Genomic DNA, 21,223 nt, shown 5'->3' with positions numbered 1-21,223 from the left:
AAACCCATCCTCTCAGTGGGCTTTGCAACCTTTCCTTTCTCCAGCCTCAAAAATGTGAATAAAAACATTCCTACTCTTATTAGACAATGTATATTTAAAAAACCAACTCACAAAACCCATCAAATTTAGTAAGAGTTCATATAGTAAAATAATTTCCAACCTTTTTTTGCCTTAGATTTGACCCAGTCAATTGTAATTACAGCTTTTCAAAAGCGTTGTTGTTTCCTTCCTTGTTGCACACACTTAACATGCAGCACATGTTTACCCTAGTCACCAGTGCTCATACTTAGTGCAATTTGCAGTCTTGGATTTCAGCCTGCTCTAAATTCAGAGATTTGGAGACAGAAACAAAGCACTGTTTTCAAGTTGAAGCTAACATGTTTATACTAGAAATAAAGTACACATTTCCAAGCAGGACAATTGGAACAACTTGATTTGTGTTCAGTTTGTCAGGTTTTGTAGAAATGGGAAGACAACAGACATTGCGGGAAGGTGTGTTGATCAACACTGGGTTCACTGTTTCTTTTTTCTTAATTGAGGGAGATCACATTCTACCATTGGTCCCAGCAGGCTGTGCACACCAGAATGTGCCCTATTCCTCCACTGTGACATTTCCAGAGAGATCCTGAACCATCAAAGATTTACAGAAGACACAGGTCTGGTACCAAGCAGGAAGCACCAGTGATCCTAATGGCAATGAGAAGCTTCTCAAGAGCCTGCATGCTTCCAGAGTTAATCTGATTATCAGACCCAAGATGAAGAGCAAGCTTTTCCTCTAGGTCAAACTGCCAGGGCTTACGGGGAGACACCAAGAAAGAAAGGAGCGTGATTTGACATGTGAGTATGAACACTTTGCTGGGGACATATCAATACCTCCAAGTCATTGGGGTACCTCAAGACAACAGAAATAGTTTTGCTCTCCTGGTAATGCAATTCATGTTTTTATATCTGGGTTGTTGATGCTGGGCATGTTTCTGACTTCTGGCCACAGCAGGTACTTTTACAGACCACCTTATTGCCCATGTGTGCGATGATCTAGGCAGAATTCAGTATTTCAGGTGGTTTCTTCTGCTTCTGTACTTTTATATTTCTAAATTGAGCTGGTATAAGCAAAGACCAGGATTATTGCTTAAAAAAATATGGTAGAGATCAACTGGATTGTTGCAGGAATTCTAAGTGGGTGTCTTGTGTTATGTAGCAGGCCAAGAAAGACAACCATTACCTCTTCCTATACTCTTAAAAACTCCCTAATGCATACACATGTGCAGACCTGTTCTGAAAGTTGCCTGTAAAAAAGTGGTATGTTGATCAATTTAAAATATAAAAACTCATTATGTGGTTATTAAAAAAAATTGAAAGTATCAGTCCCAGAAGTCTATCTTAACCTGTACTACACACAAAAATTTTATAACTGGAATTCAGCTAGTACCTTTTGGTTGTGACGATGCTATTCCAACTTATTTTATTCTGTATCTGTACTACATCTGCTACAGTAACAAAATTTTAAGAAATAGTAGGACTATATCAGTGAAGTCAAGACAGATGACTCATTACCAATGACCATATATCTCTGAAGAGTTGAGTAAGACTTGGGGGGCGGGGGGGCAAGGAGGGATGTGACTGTAAACTGACTTTAACATCACAGTGACTCACCAATCCACTTGACTTGCATAAGTATTTATGAGAAGGCACACCAACATATAAACACAAGCAAATAATTAAACAAAACAGCCCAGAGAGCCCCTTCCCAATCCCATTAATAGCAATAATACAGAAAATGTTTCAGGAATTCTATTCCAATCTACCTAATACTAATACATAGATATCTCCTGGGAAATATGGGATCAGAAAAAAGAAATGAAGAAGACTGCACAAGCTGCAGATAAAGGACATAAATGGAATGGAAAAAAAAAAAGTTCTACAACAATAAAATAGTCATTTTATTTTTTTTAAAGGCAATTATGATGATTAGAAGTAGTTTAACTATTATCATGAATGTATTGTTTAAAATACAGAAATTGTAGATACCTCAGTCAGAATTTACTTAACAACCTATGAAAGATACAGCTTTGCAAAGTACAAAGTAACCAATTTTTGTATTGAAGAGTAAATAAACAATTTTATTTCTTTTTTTTTTTTTTTTTATATTTTAGTCAATAGACAAAAACTATAAATCTCTATATACATATGCCACAAAAGACACTTCGACTCCAAGGCAAGAAAAAAACTCTTCAGTAAAATTTATTCTATTCCCTAAATGTCAGGGAAATTAAGCTACGTCTCTCCTCATTATTTACAGCATTCATTCAATGACTGGAAGAATTTTATCTGCAACTACATTGCAAAAATGTATTATATCATCTAAAATAAATAAAGAAAAAGCCCTAGTTATATAAACAGAGATGCTTTATCCTGAGGACAGCGTACCCAAAAATATCATCTTTTCATTTCAGTTAGCCCTACCTTAGACATAAGAGTCAATTATTTTTATTGTTTTTTAAAAAAGGGGATCCAAAATTTACCTCCCTAAATCTGTATTTAGACTTGAAATTTAAATAAAATAAAAAAAAAATCCCAATAGCAGACTCAAAGCTCTTACAAGAAATCTGCTCAAATTCCCGTAGCAGGATGACTATTTCACATGCCTCGGTACTGCAATTGTTTCAAGTTTATAAACATTTTAGCAAAAAGGAAACTCAACTCAAGTGCAAACTCTCTAAAAGAAAAAGACACATCCTTTGAAGTGAAATGCTCTGAAGACTGAATCTAGAGGGACAGGACGGACAGAACAACCTGAATCAGTACTTTTATGTAGCAGGTTCATTATGTTCTGCTACTTTGGTAACTGACGTTTGTGTAAGAGGCAGACTAGACAATCAGAACTTCACCTTGCTATCAAAATGTCACGCGATAACACGAGGAAATGTTGGTCAGATTATAATATAAACAGGACATGAGAAGAAGCAGACCCTGTGAAAGTATCAAATAAATTCTTGTCACCTATTAAGCAGTCCAGGAAGGGAAATGAGTTTTGCTGTAGCCAGCATTAGAGCTCTGTAACCTATAAGCCACTGCACCCTAATTTCTAAACCCAATTCTGCAGGCATGAATCCTCTGTGGTAATGGTGACTGTTGGCAGGGGCAGCTACATTAGAACTAGCTGACAGAGCAGAGTAATGCAATGACCAGCGAAAATTAGATTTTCATACACTAGGACACACATCAACATAACAGATTTTTTTGATCCCATCAAACCATCCTGCTGGAGTAAAAAAAAAAAAAAAAGCCTTAAAGCTGACATCATCCATAATTAAATTACATAGCAGAACAGCAGTTAAAGGAGAACACAAACACCTCTGGACTAACAAGGAATGTCTTTCTGTAAGAATTGAAGAAACTAGCACCTAAGTGGCAAAATAAACAGGCTCTTAATGAGACCCAAGGTAACAAACACACCTCTCTGGAAAAACACTGAAAGGAGATATTTGTTATTTCCCATTTATGTTGCTGTTGTTGTTGTTACTGCTCTCTTCTCACGGCTTAGCTTTTATTTTGAATTCTTTACTGGCTAAAGAAAACAGTCAAGATCTAAACCTCTGAATTGCTCTGATTTTATTATAAAGCTGATACGCTTCAAACAGATGGAATAAATAGTTCTTACAGTATATGAGCTATCCCAGAATTCACAGACTGTATGTGTACAAAACAAGGAAAATTAGGTGAGTTAACAGCAGGAAAGTAGCTGCAGCATCCCGCTATGGAAGCGGCGATGTGAGTGTGAGCCCTTTGTCTGGATGGGTGCCAAGGCCTCCCCGCAGTTATCCTAGCTGAAAATAGGTAGCTCTTCATTCAAGCCGAGAAGGAAAAAGGCAGACAGATGTGATACTACCAATATTGCTCCCTTGTGTGCTGTTGGCTGCAAAATACAAGTGTGCCTTAACAACACAGGACCGATAAGCCACCTGCACCCAGAAGGCAGGTTTTGTATTAGGGAAACAAACCCTAGTATCAAAGCATCAGTAAGTCTGTTCATTTCTTTTTCATTTTAAAAACAAAACAACAACAAACAAACAAACAACTAAAATACAGATTTTTCAGCAAAGACAAAAAACTACCTCTCATGAAGAAATACAGTTTTAACATGTGTTACTAGATCATTAAAGCAAGACATTTCCCATGTTTACCCCTTTACACTGCTCCTTCAGCTCTTCCCATGTTTTCTCCCTCTTTCCTTTTCTAAATAGCTTTATTCTTTTTAAACGCTTCTTCCACGTTGCCACTGTTTTCTGTTTGATTTTTCCCATCACTTTGTTCCTGCATCCAAAATGCAGAGCATCCCCACCTCCCTTTCCCACAGGATTCCTTTCCTTGTTCGTGTTGCTTTTTAATGTTTTGGGGTTTTTTTCCCTACTCCTCTGTTTACTCTGTGCCTTTGCTTATTTTCCATCACTTCAGCAGAACAGAGTCCAAGCAAAGACAAAAAGCAAATGGGGAGCAACAACATTCCTTCGCTACTCCACTGTTTTGCCCGTGGAAGCACGCCACTTCTGTCAGAGCGGTCCAACTGGCATCACAGCAATCCCTGTGGTATTTGTCAAGGATGTTATGTTGCTCGGGCAACCATTCCTAATTGTCTTTTGGGATGCTGAGCAAACAAGATGGGTTTTTTTCTGGTCTGTATGAAGGTCACATTAGGACGGTGGCGGCGAACACAGGTCACTGCTCTAGCAAGGGATGCACTGAAAAATAATAGCTGAGGCAGCCCTGTATGCAATAACATGTCAATCATATATAAACCCCAATCTATTCTGCAACTACAGTCATGTAAGATAATGTGTACAACAGTTGTCCTACAGGACTACAACAAGATTATGCCAGAGACATTAACGTTATTCTAGACTCATGTTGAAAGCAAATCTGGGTGTTTCTCCTGGCTTGAAAAATTAAATATATCTTTTAAAGCTATTTATATATAACAGCATCCTACAAGAAATAGATTGTCAACAACAGTTTGGCAGGACACTATTAACATCTTTTAGAGATTGGGAAGAAAAAAATTTCAGAAATTAAATCTCTGCTGAAGCAAATAAAGGCAGCAGCTCTAAGAGCAGGAGCTATTGCCTCAAAGCTCCTCCAGAAGGTTTGTCTCAGTATATGAATATTTTGCATCTTAAAAGAAACACACCATATGCTGGGATGGCTTTTCTTAACTAGTAAAGTGTGCTTTATATTTTTCGAACAGCCAAGTTTTTCCTTGGGCATGTTTATTGACATGTTTCATAAACCTCAGATCCTTAACTGAAATAAGAATGCCTGTATCAATAGTGGATTTTTTTTTTAGTTCAGAGACCAAAAGGAGGAAGAAAGGAGAAATTTCAAGTAACCTGGGGGAAAAAGTCCATTTCAACATCAAGACACACTAAAACGATCACTTCATTGCAAACGTATTCAAATGAAATGCCAGCTTTTCAAATTTTTCTCCATTTTTCCTTTTAGGGAAAATATTTGCTGAATTTAATCCAAATTCACTAAAAAAGGTACAAAACTGCAACTTTTCTCAGAGTATAATGAACCAATAAACTGCACTTCCTAACCTAACAGAATAAAAAATCCTCTTCCGTGGATCCAAGTACTGCCTCTCTGTTTTCTGCCTGGTTCAGATCCACTGAACCTCTCCAGTTTTCATTGTCCCTGAAGAGCCATGTGACAGATGCCGTATAGAAACTTACAGTGGATCCTTTAAGACCCTACCCAAATTTTCCTTTTAATTGTGTTTATTCTGTTGTCACTGTAGTCTCTGCCCTGTGACAAAGGTTTCTCCAGTCTGTGCTAACCAGCCCACGTTACTGGATGCAATGTCTGTCTTCCCTGAGCATCTTCAAAACTACACACACTGTAGCACACTATAATGAGCACATCTACATACCAAATTTAAGGTCTAGGAAGTGATTGGGCCAACTAGGGAAGGTAAGATGTATCTCAAGCTATCTGAGATGCTTCCCAGTGTGACAGGGCTCAGGGAAGCACCACTGAGAGCAGCGTGTTGTGCTCCCTGCTGGGAGTTACTGCGGCAGGCGGGACACAGGGCTCAGCAGACCCAAATTGCCACAGCCATCCTCTGCTCATTTTTCAGGCAGATGAAAAGAAAAAAGGGAACAAAAAATATTTTCAAAGCAGTTCTTTTCTAAGGAATCTGTCTTAACTATAGCCCTTTTTTATTTCCCCCACAGATCAGCCCATTTCCCAAAGCTTGAGAATAGCTCCTGCTACTCAGAGTGAGAGATATAACTTTGCAGTTTCTGGTGGAATTATTTAGCCACAAATGGCCAGTGAGCTCCATTATGCTGTTTGTTTAGCTAGATTTGCAAGCACTTGTAACTATCTTTGGCCAAAAAACATTCTTGGCCTCTATTACTTCCAAAATGGGTGGTTCTTTCTTACAAGTGTTACACATTTTCAGACATTTTTCCCTGTCCGAAGAAAGCACTCCATTTCTCTAATATAAGAAAGCAGATTTTACCACTGAGAACACTTGAACAATAAGACCATCTGAGAAGCCCAGGTCACAGATAACTGACTATCAAGATGTTCCGCATCCTGAAACACTACCACTAGGACTTAATACACAACAAGGTCAGTGATACCCTGCCATTATCACTCAGGGGCTTTCAACTCTCACAAAACATACTCAGAGGCATTTTCAATTTCATAATGATGCTTTAACATACATAATATAAATAGATATGAAAAGATATTTTCTTTCTATGCCTGGAAGAAGAGACAACAGCAGTGATGTTTCTCTATTGTAAATTATTGTGCATTCTGAAATGTTAGTCAAACAAGCAACAGCGGCAGACTGTATTCAGGAGACAAATAACAGGAAAATTAAAGTCAGACGTGTCCTTACAACTACTACTATTGACAGTGTTAATTTTCTGATAAACTAACATGCTGAGTTAAAATGTCCCTTGCACTATTTGATGTCATGAAGACCAAAAACCAAAACAACTTAATGTGGGGTTTTGTATTGCATTCTGTTTTCAATTTTGAGCTAATTTTTGGAAGACTCTTTTGCTTGTACAGCTATTTATGTGAAGGCCCTGGAGCTTACTGCATACATAGCCCTTCATCTATTCCAGTGGGACTCCAGAAGGACACTGTTTAAGCACTTCAAATCACAGGGCAGAGATATCAGAGATTCACAGACTCTTACTGCACTTGCATATCCACACTGATCTTCAATAAAACAAATAATTTTTAAGAACTTGGTACTATACTTAGAAGTAGGAGGATCAGAGGATACCCAAAACAAACAAACAAACAAATACACAGCATAAACTATAAAATAATTTTAAAAGCCATATTTTTTTCTTATCAAAGACTAGAAGCTGAAATCTCATACAGTACACTGGCACCAAAGTCAACAGCGTCCTCTGGACATTCTGTACTCATGGTCTCTTTTACTTAAATGAAAGGGTGACCTAAATTATTGCTGGGTTAAAGATAATCAAAAGACCTCCAGCAGTAAGCAGTTGAGCATAAATCTGGTTGTTTCAATTACTGTTGTCATGACTTCTCAGAAGGAGCACAATACTCACCTGCAATTCTATTAGGACTGATTCTCAACTTGAAGAGGAGGCATTTATTACCGTTAGGTAATAATACACTCATGCTCAAGACAGGACACTAAACATTTTCTTTCATGTTGATGTCTGACTTCCTTCTTGTATCATGAGGCTCCCCAGTTGCCAGGATCCTATCCACACCTCCCTCCCTGCTGTTAGCAACCCTGTAAGATTTTATCTTTATCTTCTTGGCCAGAGCCAAGAACATGCGTTGGCTATCACAGGCTCTGATAAACCAGCCTTCATTACGTGTTCCTTCTCTCACTGCTCACTGACTTTGACAAATCAGGGAGCACTGTCCCCACTCTGAGACCTTCTTATTCTCACGTGAGAGGCCGATAAATCTGGATTTTCCAGGGCAAGAATCAATAAAATATGGACAGGATTCTAATGATAAATTTGTGTGAAAAAAACTAGTGACCAAAATACAAAGGGAATCACGTATGTTTATGAAACAGAATAGCTATGTACCACGTATGAAGCATAAAAGGAGATAGAGGCATTCACTTCATGTTTTGCTGGCCATGAAGACCTACACACTTTGTGTCAGAAATTGCAAATCAAGCCATCAAGTTTTTCTGAACTTCTAATGCCATACAACCCATGGTTTGAAGCTCATCATCTCCTTTAAGCTTCTCTTACTGCTGTCCACTGATTTCATAGCTACTGAAAAATCTCCTAACATTGTCTGATAGCAACCTCTAGGTATGAGAACAGCCCTGAAAAGCATATTGCATGCAAAAGTAATGCCGAAAGTATAAATGATAAAATGCTACTATATTAAAAACTATTAAAAATACAGCAAAAATAGAAATACAGGAAAAATTTCTCCCTCTGCTCCTTGTTATCATTCACAAACTATAGACTCAAGTTATATGCAGGGCAACTCAGTATTTGTAAATTCACTAGAATAAAACTGTTGAACTGCATTGCCTCTGAGCCATCTATCATCTAGACAGTGAAAATATATTGTGAGACATTTATTTATACATAAACATTATCTCAAAAAAATGTTATATATTACCAGTCATAATACTATCATTTTCACAAACAAATATACCTCCCGAAAGTTACAGCAAAGGACTGAATTACAGAGAAGCATCCAAGTCCTACTCAAAAGTGAGACCTGGTCAGTGGTTTTCAACTGAAACTTTTCATTAATGTGTATATTGCCACCGAATGAACAAAGATACTCAACTTACCCACTTTTTTTTTTTTTTAAAGGCATTTTAGAACAATTAAAAATACATCATCATAAAATATTTTGTTAACCTTGAGGCTTATTTTATCTCAATATCAACTTTCAAGCTCTGTTACAAATTTTATTTCTTCCTTTGAAGGAGACATCACTCCAACTGTAAGAACAACAGTAATTTTCTTAAGTAACTCATTTTATTTTCACAACATTCCTTAGTCCTTGACAAGAGCTGGTAAGTCAGCATGTAGCCAAGTATGTGTCAGCAACCTCAGCCAAGATGCCCATAGCCATTTACACAGAAGAGAAACTCCCCTGCTGCATGCAATATCTGTTCCAAAGTTAATCAACATCAGAAAATAGCAGTATAATAATTCTTGAAAGACTACCAAGCGAATGCACTAAGGAACTAAAAAGGACTGGTAAGGTTAATTGTATTAATGCTACATAGTGACACCTAACAAATAAGTGTTTTGGGATAGCTTCTTAACTGCAAAAACGCTGAAAGGCAGATTAACTAGGAGAAAGAGGGAAAAAAAGCACTTTAGATATTCGGTTGGCAATTGCAGTGTTCTGGAAAGAAAATCTCATATTCAGTCTTATTTTCTCCGATTTTTAACAGGAGAATTTGCAGCAGGAAAATTGCATCTATTCTACCAAACAGGGCTTCATCCGTGCATTTTCATTAAAAAAAAAAAAAAAAAAACCAACAAAAACCAACCACAAAATAATACAAACAGCGCTACACCACTCCAGTCAGACCCTCAGCAAGACAACAGGCAACTGTGACAAACGTCTGTGAGTTTGAAATATACCACCCATTCCTTTCAAGTATTTACATTTTACTCTTTGAAACTATTCATAAACCATCATATTTTCTCTTAAATCTAGTAATAGCAGTGAAAATGCTTAATTTTGACTTTCTACCATTTACTTTCTCCTTCATTCATTTCTCTTTATCACTGACTTTGCCTCTTATAGCTAGATAGTTTAATAACAAAGGCAGGAAAACATGGATTTGTGTGCAGAAAGAACTGGAACATGGTACTAAATGTACTGAGGCATGTGAAATGTTAATTACAATGAAAAATAATGAAATATGCTGCTCAGCTCTCTGCAAGATTGTTAACCAAAGTATCATCTGTAACCACACATGAGCATGGGCAGAGCCACTGCCCAAAGAGGCTGATGCCTGGCTGTCCAGCCCTCGCTTCTGCTGCGGCCGAACGAGGGATGTAGGTTTATAAAATCATTCAGAACTCTCCATTGCGGTCAGGCATAACCCAAAGGGGAAGACATTCTGTCTCTGCTTAAAGTTTCTGAGTTCTGAACAACAGAGCCCATTTGTTAAATGGTGTTTTCCTCATGCCCTTTTTCCGAGATACATATTCCCCATTTTTATTTATGTCGGTCTTTCACAGATCATCAAGTGGAACTGCATGGGAGGTTGCTGTTATGTTCAGGCAAACTTTGCAGCAACAGTAAAAGCAAACATCATGGGAGGAACTTTAGCAAAATTCTAATATCATTATTTGCAAGATCCATCTCCTCCTAGAATGAGCACCATTGACCTGAAGTACGGCTCTGCTTCTCATCTGGCAGAGTAAATGTTGTTGCCTCCTGCTCATAGGCACACACCCCCTCATTAGCAGAACAGAAATAATGAGCAAAACCTAAACTTTGACATTTGCTATCTTTGACTTCTGACCCGTTGTGATGCCTTTGATCACACCACTCTTTTGCTACTCTTAATCAATCCATGGAAATAGAAATCCAAAGTGCATATTAGCTTCAGATAATAAAAAAAAAATAATTCTCTAATTCAAATTTACAGTGTTTTCAAAGACATGTAGAGGGATAGCTAGAAGATCATTAAAGCAACAAACAAAATGGAAAAGTTTAATGCATTTGGCTTGCTGCAAACATATTAATAGGAAACCTTTGTTCAGGTATCTATAAATTATAACATTTCAGTTCATAAAAATTAAACTGAAGAACAAACGGTCCACAGTACCAATACTTAAACTGACAAATTTCAGCAACTACAAAGATAAGAGAAGCAATCACGTTACTGAGTGAACAGAAAACTAACCCATGATAGGGATCATTTTCAGTTTCTTACGAAGTTTAATTTCCTCAAAACATTCACCCTCTTAATTTGAGGTACTTGAGCAAAGGCTTTAAAAATGCACCACAGTTCCCTCATTATTTGAATATTTAACTTGTAAACACAAGCAAGGGTTGGCAATGAAAATAAAATGACAAGCACTAAGTACACATTATACAAAACATAAAGATAAATAAAGATTAGCTGTCTGGGAAGCGCACAATAGTCAGAGAAGCCGAGAAGCCTCATGCTTCCTGATATATCCTTTAATGGAAAAAATTGACATTAGCAGAAAAAGTATTGATTTTCTGTGCTGCAATCTGTGGGAGCCTGAAGAACTGAAAGTCATTTTTGCAGCATACCAGATTGTTTAAAAAGCAAAACTTTGGAGAGGTCTGACTGAATTGCTTTCTGGATCTCACAATACACAAACACATTTATTTCTGTTCAGACTTCTCCCTCTAAACGAGAAACTCACGTTTGGAAGTTGTACCATTAAGTTTAAATCTGCTTCAGCGTGGTTGAAACCACCTCGACAGAATCAACAACATAAAGTGCAAAAATATTTCATTTGCTGCCGTTAGTAAGTGGCACCTTACACTGTTACTAGGCATAAGCCCATTAGGAAGATAACTGTTTTCCTATGGTAAGGTTAACACCGGCAGCATCCAGGTATTTTGTTCTCCAAGGTTTTTTTCCTTTCATACTCCTCAGGCCCTGACAGCTCCCAGTGAGGATCTCCTGAGGAGTCAAAGGAGAAGCACAGTGCTTCAGGAGAAGCACAGAAGGCTGCATCTGCCAGGATGCTCGAGGAGCATCTGGAAGGGAGAGGCATGGAGCAACAGCAGCCTGGACAAGGAGATATCCCTGCGTCCCCAGGGGGGATCAGTGAGCCTGGGCACAGGACCGAAATTCAGAGAGGGGTGTGTGAACAGGTCAGGGAGCGACCTGTGGAGGAGAGGCAGAATGATAAAGAGGGCAAGAGCTGAGAAAGCACATTTTGGTGCTGGAAACCTAGAGAAATAATGAACACACCCCTGGTGCATTTGTCTTTAAAAAAAAATAGTTTCTAAATATAGTTTGTACTCATTACATTTCTTTATAAGAAACTAAACTTCATCTATAAACAGATTTCTCTAACACTGGTGGTTTTTTCAGTGTTATATCACACAGCTATGACACATTTTTCATGGCAAACTACCCAAGAACCAGCCAAGAAAGCAGAACTACACGTTCCTCAAGATATCTGCGGCCTAAAGAGCACTTTGTTTCCATCAGCTTTCAACCTGGGAATGTTGCCAGAGATGTTAAAGTAGGAAATTAAGAAGGCTGCCATGCCCTCCACAAGCATGTTCTGCATTTCTCAGCATTAAGCACAGTGTCCACAACCAGATGAAGCAGGAGGATGGGAGAAGGAAAAAAGGTACAGAGCTTACTATTGGACACATGCAGTGGCATCAAGAAATAAAACTTCTTTGTTATGAGGTACTGACCCTTTTCTAGAGTGATATTAACCTAATTTACATTAATCTCAGCTTAAATTGTTCTGGTTTACTGTACTTAAAATCCCATCAACTGATGTAAGCTACAATATTTCTGTTGCCCTCAAGGGAACATCACCACATTTATCAAGTCCTTATTGTTAGTCTCTACCTACTTTTTACATAGCATTATCCTTTACTGCATCTTTAAAATTATTTTTACTGACTTACTACAAATAACACAAGTGAAAAAGAATGAAGAAAATGTAGAAAATGCTGAAGTCAATATATTTAAACTTTACAAAATAATGCTATGTAACTTAAAATAATTCAAATAGTAAATAGTGTATAGAATAATGAAGAGATAAAGCACAGGTTTATGACTGACATTATTTGACAGCATTATGCAAAATGATTGAGTTAATGTGCTCACAAAGTTAAGATCAAAGCATAAAAATTTGCAAATACTGAATAAAACACTCAAAATTCTAAAGAACACTGAGGGGGAAATCTAACAATGAATATATCAGAAAGGAAATATACCAGAAATAGCATAAGGTGGCAGGGACTAATAGTACCACAGTGTGTTTGCACCACAAGCTGGCAGCCAAGGGCCAGTACAGCTCTGGGCTGGACAGTCTGCAGGTATCAGAGCTGAAGGCAACACTCCTTGCCCCACCTCACCGTGCACAGCCCTGGTACAGTGCATTAACAGTTTAAATAACATTTCAACTATTAGGAAGCACACACATCATAGAGGACAAGTACATATTTGGATTTATAAAGGTGCTACAGTTCGGAGAAAAATGAGGCAATCAAGAAGGCGCAAAACGTCAGGAGAACTATGAATGGTGATCTGTTATACGGCCTCTGGAGAACTGGTCTGGGCATTTCAATGGGAAACCTAAAACCAAAGAGTGTTAAGAAAAATATCGCAGCTTTAGGGATGGCCAAGTGATTACAATATGGCTATTTTACCACCTCCTCTATCTGAACTTACTCTTTATAGATTCATGTTACATTGATTTGGCCAAAATACTGTGAAACACAAAAGAAAAATATGAATTGGAATTTGTAAATTTTAAAGGCAAAAATTCTGCCACTCTCGCTCCTCTTCCTAGTGTAGCTCACGAAATTTTACTTAAATTTTTAGCACGTATTCTCTTCTTTAGGCAGATGGACACACAGCAGCTATTAAGGAAAGAATAAGAGCTACGAACCCGGGCTGCTAATTCATTATTACATTTAAGAGCAACCCCAACTACTTTTCAGATCCAACAGCAACCTTTGCAATGCCAGAGATGGAAATTAAAAAGCATATCACAGATTACTTTTGAAACTGCTTCTATTCCTTAAACTGACAGATTCTGCATAACCCCATGGAGCTATTGACGAGTCCTGTAGGGGTCTGCGGGTTAGTGAGTTTGGCTAATTCTAATCCTCATACTCTGACTGGTTTGAGGCCGACCCCATTAATCCTCAACTCACATTTCAGCAGAAAACACAACCATTATTGTATTAATTAGAGACAGAAGCCACTCTAATTATTAATTGTAATCTCTGTCACACAACAGTATTTATGGTGACTGGAAGGGGACAGAGTGTGCAGCAAATAAAGAAAACACCTTGTAAGTTTGTAAGGTGTTTTGTTTTTTTTTTTAAGATTATTTTGCATTGCACAGCACTCTGAGTCATATACTGCAAACCAACCATGGGTTTTATACATAGGCTACCCTACCAGGCATAGGAGGGACTGAGAGAAGCCTGCACAGTGGACCACCACATATTTTACATTTAGCTTCCCATAGCATATTGCACACCCACACAAATACAGGTCACAGTTAAGGAGAGTTCTAAACTTTTTTTTTTTCCAGTCCAATGGATTATTTTTGCCCGTGATTATGTCAAATAATAACATTAAACTAGGTAACAACTATGATCTGGCCATTGTTACCAGAAGCTACATGCACAATAAAGCACAGTTGTCAGGTGCAATTGACACCTGACATTAGCTGACATGAACAAGGGAAAAAGAAGATGGATTTTACACATCAACAACCATTAGAATGAAAGACACAGAATTTCTATGTCTACTGAGGTAACCTTCCAGTACCAGGGGCACACCAATACTTTACATCCAGACTCATCCTCTGAATACCCTATAGCTCCATTTCATATCAATCCCATCCTTCTGTTTTCTGCTAACATCTTCTGAAGAAAGTTTGTTTTCCAGAAACAGTGTAAAAACAAGAAACCCAGACTTTAAACATGAAAGAGACATAATTGCTTCCCAGAGGGATGCATATGTCATGCTCATATTCGGGTCAGAGGGACCCCAAGATGACTCAACATCTACAGCCAATTTCAGATCTCAACAAGCTTTATTTTGAACTTTTTCCATTTAACCAAGTATCATTTCCACCATCAGCCACCACCTTCTCACCCAGCTGACTCACTCCACTCTGAAAGAAACATTTGTCACTAAACTAACCATTCCAGCTTCCCATTTACAAGCTGAAAGTCCCTTTATCTGGGACATCTGTTGCCATTTTTTTAGGTCTCCATCAATGACTTTGCCTTTCCAGTTCCCCCAGAAGATTCAACCTTACCAGGTGGGGACACGGCTAACCAGCACCCTAAACATAAAGGCATAAAATAAGTTGCCCCCCACTACTTTCCTAAAAGTTTTCATACTCTAGAAAATAATTTAATTGAAGAAATTTTTATCTTGGGCCAAAACCTCAAAAATCATAGTTTGAGAAGACGAGCCACAGTCTATATGGATTTCTCTCTCTCTTCTCAAATCACACTGCCATTTCTTTCCAAACAATACTGAATTTTCTGAGTAGATTAAGTGCAAAAAAAAAAAAAAAATTCATACAGTAGAAGTGTACAAGAGTCCATTTTTAGTCCTGCTGCTGAAGCAGGTTGACCATACACGCAAGAGAGACGGTGAAGGCCGAGGTGAAACAGGAAGAGGAATCATCAGCTTGGAATTGTTCCTGTAAGATGTTCACAGAAACTTCTCTTGATCCAAATTCTGTTTAACATCACCTAATCCATGTTGGGTTTGTCACAGGGGAACAGGGTGGGGTAGCTGTAAGAACAGAAGACACCATCCTGTGTCACATAATCTAGCCATGTTTTCTTAAGCAGGATAGGTGCACCATTTCTGTTCCAGCTTGTCTAGTCTATGACACACACAAATCAAAGCCCAGGTGACACTGCCACCAGAGACCCTGGGAAACAAATGCTCATCTCGACTGCCTAGTATCCAAGTCCTGGCCAGCTTTTCCACTCCAGTTCAGTCTTCCAAGTGTCAGAGGTATGTGCATGTCCCATGTCATGCTCCCTCATCTCCTACACCTGGGGCTACTGCTTTAATTATTTATTGATTTTAAACTGTCAGCATGAGCCATCAAAGGCCTCACCAATTCCACAGTCCATATCTAAGGTCAATTAGCAGCTGCCACTAAGGTTTCTGTAGCTTTTTGGTCTCCCAAATGTCTTACAGGGAAGTGTGAAGTTAGCAACAGTTACAGAACAAAGTTCTTCCTTTTTTTTTTTTTTTCATTTTCCATGGTTAATCAGGTCAGCTAGGGGTGGACAGATGTAGACAAGGTCTCCTCTGTCTCAGCAGGTAGCCTTCAACCCATGGCACAAGTTTCATAAGGCCTTCTCTTTGGGCAACCTGAGCTTACTCCATTTCTCAACAGAAAGCTTTCCAGTTCATCATCTGAAAAAGGACATCACAGTCCAAGATAAGGTATCTTGAAATTGATCTATAGATCATTCTTACACAAATGTTACTTACTTGGGGTTTAGTTGTTTTGTAACAAAGCAATCCTAGATATATGCCCTACTGTACTGATGTAAAGGATCTAATATATTATTTTAATACCTTTGAATCCTTCACAAATGTAATTCACTGACTCAGAGACAATCTATGCTATAGAAAAGTTTTGTCCCAACAGAAGGGCGTTTGCATTAGAGGGGGAAGCTACATTCAATACCATATGCAGTCAGATTAATCCAGTCTTTTAAGTAAATAATCCATAAATTCCATAGCATCTCTGCTTGGATAACATGCTAAACATGCAAATCAACAGATACCAAGCATAGCTTTTGTGATTATTTTTTTTAATTTTACAATTTTCGCATGAAATGAAAAGTACGGGGACACAGGGGGGTTATATAGTTTATAGGCTATAAGCATTTCAATCTCTCAGTTTTCACTGTAAAACGGGGAAAATAAAACTCTTATTTTAGCAGAGTTACGAATGCGAACTGTCAGATTGCACTGTGAGAGATCACAGACCAAGACTGGACTTCGTATGTGTTAAATTCTGGGTAAATTCAACTTATTCACCTGATTTTCAGCATCCCAAAATAAGGAAGAAAAGATTCATTGGAGTTGGGGGTAGGGGGATGGAGCTTAAATCCCAAAAGTGTGAAATATTTGATTGAGAAACATAGGACCTTTAAGAGGTGCCCAGGGACCTCTGTATTTCTCTGCTAGAAATACAGATACCAAGCCGGAGCAAGAAGACGGCAAGAAAATCAAGTTTCTCGGAAGGAAATTGATTTTTTGGTAGAAAACTTCATCTTTGAATCTAATGCAATACGACACCTGCTACTTGAAGTTCTTGCAACTCTGCATTAAGCTCACAATCAACTAGAGATTTCTTTTCTTTACACCTCAAGTTAATGTATCCATTATTTCCTTTAAGAGAAGTGGTCTCAACTAGTATCAAAATATATTCACTTTTAATGAGCTCAAAAAAACCCAGTAAGGAAATTATTTAACTTGGTTTCAAAATGCAGCTGTTCTTCCTGCTACAGTGAGGCATTTCTAAGGATCATTATAAAGCTTTCCTAATCTTTAGGACATTACAACTGCCATACAGCCCAGATCCATCCTCTTACTCTTCTTCAACCTCCAACTTCCTCCCCCTCCATCACAGCTTCTCTTTTTTAAAATTATAGGTAACAAAGTAGTGAGATGATACAAACTTTTTTGCTTTCTGAGTTGGTGATGGAGGGACTCACATTGAAACCGTTAAACAACCAATCTGTAGGTTTCTCAGAAAGACAAGCCTGGAAATTCAGCAGCTCCCTCCCTGCTGAATCCCCACCACACATAACTGTATATAACCCTCAGCACATACTGACACATTTTACATGCAGCCAGCTCCTACTAAACTACCTGGAAATTCTATAGGATTAATACACATATTCCAGAAAAAATAATTCAGTGTTTCTATGGACCATCTATTTTCTACTGTAAATAGAAAACAGCAGTGTCCAGGGTTGGCCTTTAACACCAAAACAGTTAGAATTATAGAATAATTTAGCTTGGAAAGAACCTCTGGATGTCACCTGGTCCAATCCCCCTTAAATAAAAAAAAAAGCACACACCAAAAAAACTCATTTCAACCCCATTTTTTCCTCTTTTGACAGTTGCCTCTAGTATTTTGGTGTTATTCACTTTTTTCCTTCTTTAATGTCTTAGCGAGTCAATTCAGCGCAGAAGTTCCCCTAAAAGACACGAGTTTGACTGTCTATACATGATAACTCCCATGCTCTTCTCCTATCTTCCATGTTCACATTTAGCTGTCCTCCCTTTGACCCACTTATCAGCTGTCAGTGCCAAAAAGTTCTTCCATCATTTTTCAGCTCTTCTGAAAGGAGTAATCCCAGAAGAGCGATATGCCAGAAATGCAATTCACTGGGATGTAGACAGCAGTAGCAGCATTTAAAGAAAGCTTTTGACTGCCCTCATGCCTGTATTTTGACTTACGGGAAATAGCTGAAAGCTGTAGGCTTGTATTTACAGCTCAGAAAACCTAGATAATGGAGACAGCGAAACTAATTACAAGCATACATAAATAGCACCATTCATAGCATGAACATTACTATAATTTCATGTTCCTTAACATTTCACAATATTAAAACCAAATTCAGTTCACAATACCTGGCACCTCATAATGCAACTTCCTCCCTGTCGGACTTCTTACAGCTGCAGTTTCCCTGCCTGTCACCAAAAGCATGTTTTGAATCTGCCAAAAATCCAACATTCCTTTACAAGGCCTGAGCATGTTTATTTTCATTTGTATATAGTACCTGTTGTTGCTTGCTTCAAATCTAGAACCGTGATACTGCAAATTCAACTAAAAAAAAAAGTAAGCATTTACTTTAGTATTCCACTGGGAAGGATTTTTTTTTTTTTAAAATCTCATTAAACTCATCTTAAGAAAGAAACACAAGCCTGAAGGAGATTCTTGGAGAAATTCCTTTTAGAAGTACAGTCACCCAGAGTAACATTTCCCATGAAAATTATCTACAGAAACTGCTGTCTTTTCCCATGCCAGCAAAGTCAAAAGCTTCAAAACCAGCAAGCATTTCTCAACCAGGAAATAAACCTGAAAAATGAAGCCTCCCAGTTTTTAATCATCAATATACCAGAAATCTCTGGAAAGTGTTTGAATGGTTCAGTGTTTTAAAAATATATTAGAAAGGGGTAAAGGACAATTATTATTCTATCCTATATGTGAGGCATAAGGGTTAATTAAACCATTAGGACAGGCTCAATGTATACATACACAAACATTAAAAATATAGACACATACACACATCCCTTTAGCAGTGAAGCACTGGCAGTTCCCTTCCCGTCCCCCACTGCAATACCAGTATCAGTGACAGTGGCTTCTACAGCACAGCACAGAAGGGCTGACCTGGAGGACTAACGTTCCTTAAGAAATACAACTCTCCTGAGACAAAGCTGTGTGGTACTCAAAGCGTAAGTTCTCAGGAATCTAGAGAAGTATATGCAAAAAAAAAAAAAAAAAACTCCCCAGAGAAAACCCATGCTGCTCTCTCATGTATTTGGCAAAACAAGAGCAAAAACATTCACTTCTCCCACACTCAGAAACCCAGTGGCAGACAGTACCTCAGAAGAAATGTGAAGCACCAAGAGGTAGACACACAGATGCACTGAAGGAAAATGAAGCAGTACTAGGAACACCCCTTGCCTTCATCTCCAGCATGGACTGAAGGAAGAGATGCCAAAGGAGAGCATCCCCCCTCCTCCAGCAGCACTTACAAGAGGTGGGGAACTCCTCTACTGAGGGAGTCACAAGGCTTTATCTTTCCATAGCCATGGGGACTTTGCAGTAAGGTCTGAATGGCTGCCCAGTTAGCATCCCTGAGCAAAGTTATGGTTCTGATAGTTGTATATAAAACATACCTAAATACATAAATACACAGAGAGAGTACAGCCCTTCAACACCAGCACTTGAAAAAATCCTCCTTGTTCCTACAAGTTGGTGAACCGATGTTTTGTTATTCCTGAGTGAAACTGACGCGAAATAAACAGTAGAAAAGCAGCAATAGAAACTTGGAGCATCACAGAGATTTATGGATAAACTGCCAGAATGGGCTAAGAACAAAAAAGGCCAGCAATTATAAAAACTGGTAACAATACCCCTAACAACACAGCCCACAAGCACTATGGAGGACCCAATGGTGTAACAGCAAACTAACAGGAAGTGGAAGAAGGGAGCTTGAGGAATTACACTACAACAAAAGGTACCTCTTCATCCCTCAGTAAATGTTTACAGGGTCTTTAGTCACAAATACTGCAATTATTTTTTTTTCCCAGACATATATCCTGCCATTTACTTGCACAGAAAAAATACTTTAAATATAAAACTCATTAGGATATTCTAAATGATAAATGTTGCACATATGTCTGTTAATTTCTCTAAAATTGAAAGAAAAGATAAAGTAGTCCTCCTGTGTAGTTTTTAAACAAAATTTAAAGAAAACTCTATTTATTATACATACATGAAAAATAAATATTTTATTAAACATATAAGAAATTGTGATCCATACCGACCACAGCTACTTAACCTCTAAAGGTCAAGGTCATGTCATTTACACCAAGATGAAAAAAAATCTAATTATAGTATCTACAGCTATATAGACGGAAGATGGTTATTAGAAAAGAACTATTATAAACCAAACACAATTATATTGTACAGAAACCATTAGATATTTGATGAGATTTTAATCTTTGAGCTGGTATCATTCTGCAAGTTAATCATCTGGAGAACAGAAAATTTGTTAGGAATGCAATTAAATGTACTAGTTCCATTAAAATTCAGCTGATATAGTTAATTGTAGTCCTAAAATAGCTATTTCCTCACACCTTCACTAAGCATTTTTTTTTCATCTACTGAATAAGAGTCTATTTAAGGCACACTTTTCACTTAAACTCTCTAATAAGATTTGTGAATACTTTTGTTCTGTTACGTTACCCCACACAAGTTGCACTGCAGTTTGCTGTTCGACCTTGGATTCCTAATTCGCTCCGAGAAGTACAGCAAGGTCCTTTGTTTCAGTTACTATTAGTCTATAGTATCTGCATTGCTGAAGCTTTTGGGAAGAGTATCAACAATGTAGCCTTGCAGCACGCTGAAGCACTTACAAAATACAATGAAAAGACGGACCGATGGCAAAACCAACGTCAGGCGGGTCATTATCAGCATCAGCACTTGTGTGAAGCAGGTGATTCCCAAACAACTGTTTTAATGAATCCATACATATTCAAAGCACTCACAAGGGGGTTGCAGCATTGCTAGCAATTTGAGAATACAGGCCATTCCTGCCTTTTTTTTTTTTCTCCGTGCGAGACAGAGAATGACAACAAAAAGGTACCCTAAGAGTGTATCAACTTGGGAATACCCGATCTGCAATTCATTCTCATACACCGGGCAGTTTACTGGGGTGTTTTAAATTGCTCTACATGGCGGGG

Source organism: Calidris pugnax, unplaced genomic scaffold, assembly GCF_001431845.1.
Source record: "Calidris pugnax isolate Ruff unplaced genomic scaffold, ASM143184v1 scaffold103, whole genome shotgun sequence".
In the NCBI taxonomy this organism is placed as follows: Eukaryota; Metazoa; Chordata; class Aves; order Charadriiformes; family Scolopacidae; genus Calidris; species Calidris pugnax.
Note: the sequence above shows the minus strand (reverse complement) of the source record.